Raw genomic sequence first — 11383 nt, forward strand, 5'->3', positions numbered from 1 at the left:
TATATCCACCTTTCGCAGCAATGCAGGCTGCTATTCTCCCATGGAGACGATCGTAGAGATGCTGGATGTAGTCCTGTGGAACGGCTTGCCATGCCATTTCCACCTGGCGCCTCAGTTGGACCAGCGTTCGTGCTGGACGTGCAGACCGCTCAATGGGGGACAGATCCGGAGATCTTGCTGGCCAGGGTAGTTGACTTACACCTTCTAGAGCACGTTGGGTGGCACGGGATACATGCGGACGTGCATTGTCCTGTTGGAACAGCAACTTCCCTTGCCGGTCTAGGAATGGTAGAACGATGGGTTCGATGACGGTTTGGATGTACCGTGCACTATTCAGTGTCCCCTCGACGATCACCAGAGGTGTATGGCCAGTGTAGGAGATCGCTCCCCACACCATGATGCCGGGTGTTGGCCCTGTGTGCCTCGGTCGTATGCAGTCCTGATTGTGGCGCTCACCTGCACGGCGCCAAACACGCATACGACCATCATTGGCACCAAGGCAGAAGCGACTCTCATCGCTGAAGACGACACGTCTCCATTCGTCCCTCCATTCACGCCTGTCGCGACACCACTGGAGGCGGGCTGCACGATGTTGGGGCGTGAGCGGAAGACGGCCTAACGGTGTGCGGGACCGTAGCCCAGCTTCATGGAGACGGTTGCGAATGGTCCTCGCCGATACCCCAGGAGCAAGAGTGTCCCTAATTTGCTGGGAAGTGGCGGTGCGGTCCCCTACGGCACTGCTTAGGATCCTACGGTCTTGGCGTGCATCCGTGCGTCGCTGCCGTCCGGTCCCAGGTCAACGGGCACGTGCACCTTCCGCCCACCACTGGCGACAACATCGATGTACTGTGGAGACCTCACGCCCCACGTGTTGAACAATTCGGCGGTACGTCCACCCGGCGTCCCGCATGCCCACTATACGCCATTCGACGGCCAACACCGCGGTTCCTGGTGTGTCCGCTGTGCCGTGCGTGTGATCATTGCTTGTACAGCCCTCTCGCAGTGTCCGGAGCAAGTATGGTGGGTCTGACACACCGGTGTCAATGTGTTCTTTTTTTCCATTTCCAGGAGTGTATTTGGTAGGTATACTTGTAATTGCAAAATAATAGTCATACCAAGGGAATTAATTCCTTCAGTGAACTGATTTTCAGCTATAAATCTGATATCTGGGTGCATATTATTCATCTAACGTGCAAGTGTATTTAGTTCTACTTTTGGACCATTGAAAGGTATTATTGTGTCATCCACATATGCAGCAGCTAGCAAGATTCACTTGCATATGTTACCTGTACACGTGATATATTTGAAGTATCTTTGCAAGTTAGTTATACAAAAGTGATCTTTAATTGTGAGAAGAAAAAGTAATTAACAGAAATGTTTGATACTGCTCTCAATGCAACACATCGTCAAATCTTATTCCCCACTAACTCTGTCAGATCCCGACGTTCCTTTAGGTGGCACGCGCGAATTCCAACAGTCACGATGGAGTCGTATATCGGTGCAGAGCTTTCTCAGTGTTGTTTATGCTTCCATGGTTCCAAATTCGCTACTACATTTCAGAGACAATTCAGGACTAAATATGGCAAGCCACTACCTCAAAGACAAACTTTTGTTAATTGGTGGAATTGTTTTAACGAAACTGGACGCGTATCACTTAGAACACTAGGTCAGGGTTGACCAGCAGTCTCCGACACAGCCATTGAACAAGTCCGGTAGTCTTACATTCGTAGTCCGGGTAAATCAACGAGGCGTGTAAGCTTGGAATTGAATGTGCCTGTTGTTACAGTGTGAAAGGTATTACGGAAACGCCTGCCATTCAAACCCAACAAACTGGGAACGTTGCAAGCTTTCAAAGGATTTGGGGGGAAATTGAATACAGATGTGGCATTTATCGTGTTACAAAAGGTAGCCACAGTGAACATTTATAAATAAGACTTGGAGATATATGGCATTCAGTGCTGTATCGAATATTTCTGATAGTGTTTTATCTTTTTCTCAGTTAAAGGTTACTTTTTTATAACTAATTTATAAACATCCAGTACTGTAATACAGTGTAACTCAGGTCAAAGATCATAACATAGCGAAGTGTCTTATCTGTCCCCGTATTCACACCCCTTTATAATAACAGCCAGTGACTGCCTTCTGTGAATAAGAGTAAAAGCAAGTGCAGCTAAATGCTGTGTATATTTGAGTGTACTACCAGGTAATGTACATTATGAGAACGGATTTGCCAGGTGCACTCATGCTTTTAAATTAAGGAAAGTGCTGACACATGGTGAAACAACGCTCTGGTGGGCGGTTTGTGGGTTTAAATCACCTCTGGGTATGACCTGCGGTCGTCGCACGGCAGTCCACGTACCCAGAGGTGTGGTTGGTGCATGTCAGAGTACGGTGCAGCGAGTAAGTGTGCAGACGTTTTCAGATGTGCTAATGGTGACTTTCTGTTGAAAATGGCTCAAAAAACACATATTGATGACGTTATGAGGGGTAGAATGCTAGGGTGACTGGAGGCTGGTCAAACACAGAAGGTCGTAGCACGGCCCCTCCGTGTGCCACAAAATGTGATCTCAGGATTATGCCAACGATTCCAGAAGACATGTAACGTGTCCAGGCGCTTCAGTACCGGACGTCTGCAGTGTAAAACACCACAAGAAGACCGATATCTCACCATCAGTGCCCGCAGACGTCCACGGAGTACTGCAGGTAGCCTTGCTCGGGACCTTACCGCAGCCACTGGAACAGCAGTCTCCAGACACACAGTCTACAGACGACTGAACAGACCTGCGAGATGCATTCCACTGAGCCCTGGTCACAGGCGAGCTTGTAAAGCCTGGTGTCAAGAACACACTACATGGTCATTGGAATAGTTAGTGGTCCCAGATTATGTTCACAGACGAGCCCAGATATAGTCTGCAGTGGAATTCTCGCCGGGGTTTCATCTGGCGTGAACTAGGAACCAGACACCAACCCCTTAATGTCCTTGAAAGGGACCTGTGTGGAGGTCGTGGTTTGATGGTGTGGGGTGGAATTATGATTGGTGCACGTACACCCCTGCATGTCTTTGACAGAGGAACTGTAACAGGTGTATCGCGGCGTCATTTTGCACCAGTATGTCCGCCTTTTCATGGATGCAGTGGGTCCCACCTTCCTCCTGATGGATGATAACGCACGGCCCCACCGAGCTGCCATCGTGGAGGAGTATCTTGAAACAGAAGATATCAGGCGAATGAAGTTGCTTGCCTGTTCTATAGAACTAAACCCCATCGAGGACATCTGGGATGCTTTCGGTCGACGTTGCACGTCTTCAAACCCCTAGGACACTTCAGGAGCTCCGACAGGCTCTGGTGCAAGAATGGCAGGCTATAACCCAGCATCTGCTCGACCACCTGATCCTGAGTATGCCAACCCGTTGTTTGGCCTGTGTACGTGTGCATAGTGATCATGTCCCATATTGACGTCGGGGTACCTGCGTAGGAAACAGGGCGTTTCGTAGCACATGTGTTTCGGTACGCTTTTCTCAAGTTATCACCAATACCACGGACTTACAGATCTGTGTGTTCCCTATATGCCTATGCCATTAGCGCCAGTTTTGTGTAGTGCCACCTCGTGTGGCACCACATTCTGCAGTTATCCTTAATTTATGAGCATGAGTGTATATCACGACGCAGTGCGCTGTAAGTACCTAAAACATAGCAACCTTATCGTTTCATAAACGCTTTGTCACCGCTATCTACCGCCCCCTGTAGCTGAGTGGCCATTCTCGCTTCGCGCGTCGGGCGACTAGGTTGTGCTCTTAGTTCCGCCTCTACCGTAGCGCAGCGTGTTTTCCTCCTGTCAGTTTAGTGCCGTGTTGGTCTCCGTGCGCGTCGCATCGCTGGTTGTCGGCTGGTGTTTGGTGTTCGTGCGGCCCTTCCTGTCGCGGCGTCGTCTCTCGCCGTGATGTCCACCATGGTTCCCACGAAAGTTCCGCGTACAGGTACAGTCAGTTTTACCTTTGACAAATCCACGCGTCACGTCCAGCCCGGTTCTTTGGAGATACATGACTCGTTAGTCGATACAGTTAAGGTCACTACTGATCAGGTGCATACCGCATATTTCGACAGCGAATTATATTTGTTTTTTGTTAAGTTTCTTGACCCGCTCCAGGTTGATAGGCTACTTTCTCGTCATGGTTCTCAGGTACCCTTTACGCACCGTGATGGTTCCATTAGTATGGTTCTTTTGGCCAATGCAGAAGTGATATATACGAATGTTCGGGTATTTAACCTTCCGCCCGAGGTTGACGACTGTTTTCTGAAGTCCGTTTTGCTTCCTTATGGGGACGTACGCCATATTCGAAAGGAACGCTGGTCTGCTCAGCACCGCTTACAGGTATATAGTGGTATTCGGTCGGTGGAAATGGTGGTCAAGAAACCTATTCCTTCTCACCTACAGGTATGTGGTTATAGGGTCCATGTCACGTACAGTGGCCAGGAAGGAACATGTTATTATTGTAATGAAACTGGTCATTTCCGTACTAATTGTCCGCGGCGTGTGGTGGTATTAAAACCTACATACGAACAGCGTAAAAAATTGACTTTAGCTGATCTTCTCCCGCAAGGATCTCGGACTGAATCGCTCACTGTTACTGAGGGACGCAGTGATCCGTTGCCCGACAACGGCCGTGATTTTCCCCCGTTGTCCTTGAGTAGGGATGTTGCTGCACTTAATTCCGATGTGCCCGCGCTGATTTCTCACAACAAGCGTCGGCGAACACAGGATGATGCGGCTGATGAATCTTCCTTATTGGCTCGCCCTTCCGATGGGCCTCCGGTAAAGGACTCTCTTTCTCAGTCGGAAATCGTGGATGAGGACGCCACAGGTGCTATCACGCCTTTGCAGAAGCTCCCTGACACCTTATCTGACGTTGTTCCTGCTGCCGCGGCAGCCTCTTCGGAGACGCCCGTGACGAAACCTGCTTCTGGCTGCCACGTGTCTTCTCCGGTTCTCTCTGACACTTCTCCTATTGACTCTGTTTCGCATCCCCCTTCTGGAATTTCTGTCGCCCCCTCTGGGTCACAGCCTCCTCCCATCAAACAACTGATTGATTCTCCAGAGCCAGTAGATCCCGTTGTTATTCACCAACTATCCCACCGTGAACCCATGTCTGCGGACGAGTGGGATGTAGAGGCCTCTCTCCCGCAATCTGACACGGAATGTCTACATGATGCTCCCACGCAGCCGAACGCTGCAGCGTCGGCACCGCGGAGCCGCAGTCGAATCCGTAAACAGCCACAGAGAGCCGCGTCACGGCCGAAGAAAAAGCAGTGGGAAGATGAGGGTTCTGTTTCGTAGTTTTTCTCTCTGTGATTCAGCGCTTGTTTCTGGTATGATTACTTGTATGTTGCTCCGTCAGCTGACGGCTCTCTACCGATCTTTGTTCTTCTTTCTGGGTTGAAGTTCCATGCAAGCATATACATTTCTTACTCTGAATATTAACAGAATATGTTCTGAGCTTCGGCTCGCCGCTTTGCGACAGTTTATCTATCAGTCTGGGGCAGATGTTGTTTTTTTACAGGAAGTCCTATTCGACCAGTTTTCCATTCCTGGGCTCTCGACGTTTTTTAATGTCGCTTCCGAACTTTCTACGGGCACTGCCTTGTTTTATAGAGAAGGCATTCCGTTGATGAATTTCGAAGTACTCGACAGTGGAAGGGGGATCGGGTGCACGTTTTATGATCTCAGTTTACTCCTTCTTTATGCCCCTTCTGGTTCGGGTTGTACTACCGCACGTTCGAGTTTTTATAAAGAAGAAGTCATTTACCTGCTTCGTAAATCCCCGACAAAGATAATTTTAGGTGGGGACTTCAATTGTGTTCTACGGCCGGTAGATCAGTCTCCTAATTTTAATTTCAGTAAAGAACTCGACGACTTTGTGCGCTCCTTGCACCTGCGTGACGTGTGGGTTTCTCGCTATCCTACACTTGTGCGACATACCTACTTTACTCCCACGTCTAGCAGTCGCCTCGATCGCTTATACCTTTCCGATTCCTTGCGTGGGCAACTTCTGGCTGTTGATGTGATACCAGCCTGTTTTACTGATCATTGCGCTGTAGCCGTTACGTTTAATTACGAGCGACAACCGGTAAAATTGTTTCGTCCTCCTTGGATGCTCAATATCGCGTATTTGCAAGATACCTCCCTTGGTATCGTCCTGGAGGACATTTGGACTCGTTGTTCTCGTACTATGGACCGGTACCCGTCTATCGTGGCATGGTGGACACTGTATGCAAAACCACACATCCGTAGGGCTCTCATGCGTTTTGGGGCTGCGAAGGTGGAAGAAGATCGACGAACGCAAGAATTTTACTATTCTGTCTTACGTCAACTGTACGATAGTGCTACGCATGCTCCCCTACGGGTTACTAATATACAGCGCATCAAAGCCAAATTGCTGCAGCTCAAACGCATTCAAATGGATGGCCTGCGGACGAGGTCTCAACCACGTTCCCTTCTACAAGAGGAACTGACGTCACTCTACCATCTAGTCCGTTTACGGTCGCGCCGGAAACGTGGGTGCCTTGCCTCCCTCACAACCGCTGACGGCCGCGTGTTCACCTCTCACCGTGACATTTCTGACTTCGTTTACACCTATTTTACTGATCTGTACGATACTCATGTCCCGGCGGAAACCTCTCTTGACGACTTTACCTCCTTGCTGCCTCGCGTCGTCACTCCTCAATTAAACGACGCCTTTCTGCGTCCCTTTCAGAAGGATGACATATATGTTGTTGTTGCAGGATCGCAATCCCGCAAGTCGCCTGGATTAGATGGTATTCCTAAGGAGTTCTATGTTCAATTTTGGCCGCTCATTGGTGACACCTTAACGTCAATGGTAAATGAAGTGATCCGGGGAGTCTCACTTCCTGCACCTTTTCAGGAAGGCAGAATGGTCCTCCTCCCGAAATCCACAGGTCGACCTGCAATTGATTCCCTCCGTCCTATTACTCTCCTTAACTTTGATTATAAACTTGTCGCTCGAGCAATTAATATCCGTCTCTCTAAGCTGCTCGATACCATTATTGCCGCCCACCAAAGCTGTGTGCCTGGACGCACGATACTGACTTCCGTTCTCGAATGTCGCGATGTAATCTCGGTGGCGGCTGCCGCTAATATCCCAGGGGCTTTGCTTTTTCTTGATTTCCAAAAAGCGTTCGATCGCGTCAGCCATGATTTTTTATCGAGAGTGCTCACCGCTGTCGGCTTTAATAATGATGCTCGACAAGTCTTAACTAATCTTTTTACCGGTATCAGTGTCTCGGTGATTGTGAACGGTCACCCTACCCCCCGGATATCGATCAGACGGGGGTTACCCCAGGGAAGCCCCTTATCCATGTCAATTTTTGTTCTATCCTTAGAGACCTTACTTCGCCATCTCACCATGCAATTACGTGGCTGGAATATATTGGGGGAAATTTTTGCAGTCCGTGCATACGCCGATGACATCATGGTTTTAGTACGACATGCCGAGGACATACCGCGGCTTAAGGATACCTTGGATTCATTTTGTGGTCTTGCTGGTGCTCGCATTAATGATCGCAAATGCACGTTCCTGCCGTTGAGAGGCTTTGATCATGTCGTCATTCCTTGGGCGACGGTTGTCGATCGCCATAAGACCTTGGGGATCATAGTGGATCGTAATCCGATCAAAATGGCGGCACTAAATTGGCGTGAGGTTACGAGTCGTGTTCACGGAGCGATCCTTGAACATGACCGCCGTTCCCTTAGCCTCCTTCACAAGGCACGGGTTTTAGAGACCTATGTCTTCAGTAAAATATACTACGTTGCGCAGGTCCTCCCGCTTCCCGCGATGATGGCCCGCAGGCTGAAACAGCTGTCTAGTCGATTTCTGTGGCGCCGCCATGTCTTCCGTGTGCGGTATGAAGTTGTGGCCAGGCCTCGGAAGCTTGGAGGATTGGGTCTTTCAGATATCAAAGTGAAGACGTCCATCTTATTTGCCCGCCAATGTTTTAACCTGTACGTGGGCTCCGCATTCAGTCACCTCTCGTTTACTTTCCCGCCTCCGGCCGGCCAGTCTGACCCCTCCTGTTGATGTTGGACGGATTAATCCTAAATTGCGGCACATTCGTGAATACTTTGTACTTGTCGGTATTCTGGGTGCTGATATACTTTCTATGACGCATATTACTACCAACATGCTACAAATCCGTTGGGGTACAGCATGTTTCCCTTCTTCTGTTGAACTTGCTTCCCCGTCAACGTCATGGCAAACGGTCTGGTCTCATCTTAGTCTTCCCATTTTGCCGATGGAGATTGTTTCAACGTGGTATAAGGTCATTTACCGTCTGATACCTACTGGTGATCGTCTTTTTCGTATTGGCCTTCGTCCGACTGATCAGTGTGAGGAATGTCATCAAACTGACACCTGACTTCACAGGCTAGTTGCTTGCGGACGGGATCATTGGCTCTGGGTCCGCCGTCAATTTGCTTTTCTTACTAGAGGGCCTGAAACCGCATTCCCAGACGACATCTTCTTACATCCGGACATCTCTTATTTTCCTCAGACGAAAACGAACACGATTGTCTGGCTCTTGGGTTACTATGTCCACTACGTCATTGAAGGCGGTAATGACCCAGATCCCCGCGTTTTTCACCATTATTTGTCAACTGCGCATTGGAAATGGCAGCGGTTACCACAATACCGAACGCTTTTTGCGAATATGCTTTTTCTTGTGTTTAACCGTCAAGGTGTTGGTTAAGTTCCCCTGTGATTCCTGTTTCTTCCCTGAGCTTGAGTCCCCTCCCTTGTTGTATTTTTTCGTAATTTTTTTTTCTCTTTTGCATGTATCTATATACACCCAAAATTCATACGGGTGGGATAACGGGTTGGTCTTCCCCTTCACAAGAAATGTTTTATTTGTGTTTCAACTAACTTGTTGATTTTCTTTTTGCAGCTAATATTAAATGATGATTTGACTATGGTTGCCTGAATTCTCGTGAAATATACCAAGTCAATCTGATAATAAAAAAATAAAAAAAAGTGGTCAGCGCGACAGACTGTCAATCCAAAGGGCCCGCGTTCGATTCCAGGCTGGGTCGGAGATTTTCTCCGCTCAGGGACTGGGTGTTGTGTTGTCCTAATCATCATCATCATTTTATCCCCATCGCTGCGCAAGTCGCCGAAGTGGCGTCAAATCGAAAGACTTGCACCAGGCGAATGGTCTACCCGACGGGAGGCCCTCGTCACACTACATAATGTTCCTGAAACGCCTCCCTCTGATGATGAGCCTGCAGAGATTCGAAAACATGTTAATGGTACAGTAAATCGGATCAAAAAATAAAAGAAAAGCGACTGGTGACATTCTCGAATAAATCGCTAAACAATAAAAAATATGTCGTAAATGTCTTACCAACAGAAATTTTTGAGTAGTTCAGTACTTTGGATCCATGAAATCATGAGTTACTGTCGTAAAGTTGTGAAAATATCTGACGATGTAGTCCACATTCTCTAACAAAGCTACGTACATTAACAGAAATGAAAAAGTGAGTCAGGAAGCGCATTTGCGAACGATAAGGTACTCCATCACTTATACTGTAGCTAAAGGGGCCATTCCCATGGGAATAATTAAGCTTGAAGAACAGTTTCCTTTAGCTTGCAGATAATCAATCATCTTCGGTTCTAAACATAATGCAACTTCTACTGGATGAAAGTCTGATTGATGTCTGCAATCATGACAAAGGCTCTTTATGAACGACTGTTTGAGGTTTAAAATGCGACGCTGGTGAAAGGATAAGTTTCGCAGCTGTCAGTTCGAACTGCAACAGAACAATTTTTATTCACTTATTATTTGGAGCTCAACAAATTACGAGCGTCATATAATTATCTATTTACGTAATAGCAGTGCCTGTGTTATTAAGAAGTAAGATGCAGTGTTTTTTCGGACATGTATAGGCACTGCTATTTCGTATTTATTCGTCAGTACCAGGCACTCGACTTAAAATAAAAATATCCTTTCTGGTTGGGAATGTATGTAACGCACAAGTTGTGACACATAGATGACAATATACGGAAGTTTGTGTCTGGCCGTGATTCGCTCAAAGAAGCTGTTAAGGTGACCTCTCGCGTAAAGTTGGGTATCCGGGTTCGGAACCCGGACTGGCACACATTTGAATTGTCGCCATTCCAATATATCTCTGATAGTAGTTCATATTAGCAATTTCGAATACTTTTCCGTAAATATCCTTTTGTTGCTTCTATGACCCATTATCAGATTTCAATTAGAGTTTTGTTGTGTTCCAAGAATATAGGCAGCATGATTTCATAATCTCTCATCTCCAGTACTTGAGAATGTAAATACAGAATCGCAGTAGCTTTCTTCTAGGACCGTTAACCAGTAAACCACAGAGTTCTAGCGAGTGAAGGCATTGAAATGAATCACTCATTATTGAAGGGGATTTTCAATTTTTTTGACTGAACAAAGAAACTACACGGAGTGTACCATAACTAATAGCGAAACCTACCATGAGTGAAAATGTGCCATAAAAGAGACAAAATGTTCCAGTAAAGATGGATCTACAACTAGGCTATTTGTGAGATAATTGTGAAGGTACGATCAATATCGGCCACTAACTTCAGGAAAAATTTGGAAATTTGTGGTAAGGTCTAATGGGACAAAACTGCCCAGGTCATCGGTCCCTAAGCTTACACACTACTTAATCTAACAAACTAACTTACGGTAAGAACGACACACACACACATGCCCAAAAGAGGACTCGAACCTCCGGCGGGAGCAGCCACGCGGAGCGTGACAAGACACCTTAGACCGCACGGCCACCTCGCGCGGCCAACTTCAGGAATCGTCATGTACTATCAGACCCAAAAATATCCGAACGACCTGACTTGCTTTTCTTCTGATCTTCATGCAGGACACGCTTCCGTCTGGAACCGCGCGACCGCTACGGTCGCAGGTTCGAATCCTGCCTCGAACATGGATGTGTGTGATGTCCTTAGGTTAGTTAGGTTTAAGTAGTTCTAAGTCCTTGGGGACTGACGACCTCAGATGTTAAGTTCCATAGAGCTCAGAGCCATTTGAACCATTTGAGCATACAGCCCACATAACCTTGCTGTCTTGCAGGTTCTCTAATCTCTTTGCAATACAGTCGTTTGGGTATACAAAATGTATACCACAAGAATTCACTAGAGAACACTAGTTTTTAACGTAATCAGCCCAGATCTAAATCAAAATCATCATGTTGCAAATACTAGGAAACGCGTCATTCGAGATGAGACAGTCATTAACGCCTGTAAACTAAATTTTATAACAGCAAGTGACATTCAAAAATTGGTACCACAGTAATTAGTATTTGTGTCACGTAAGTCATT

Source organism: Schistocerca gregaria, chromosome 3 (assembly GCF_023897955.1).
Source record: "Schistocerca gregaria isolate iqSchGreg1 chromosome 3, iqSchGreg1.2, whole genome shotgun sequence".
Classification (NCBI taxonomy): Eukaryota; Metazoa; Arthropoda; class Insecta; order Orthoptera; family Acrididae; genus Schistocerca; species Schistocerca gregaria.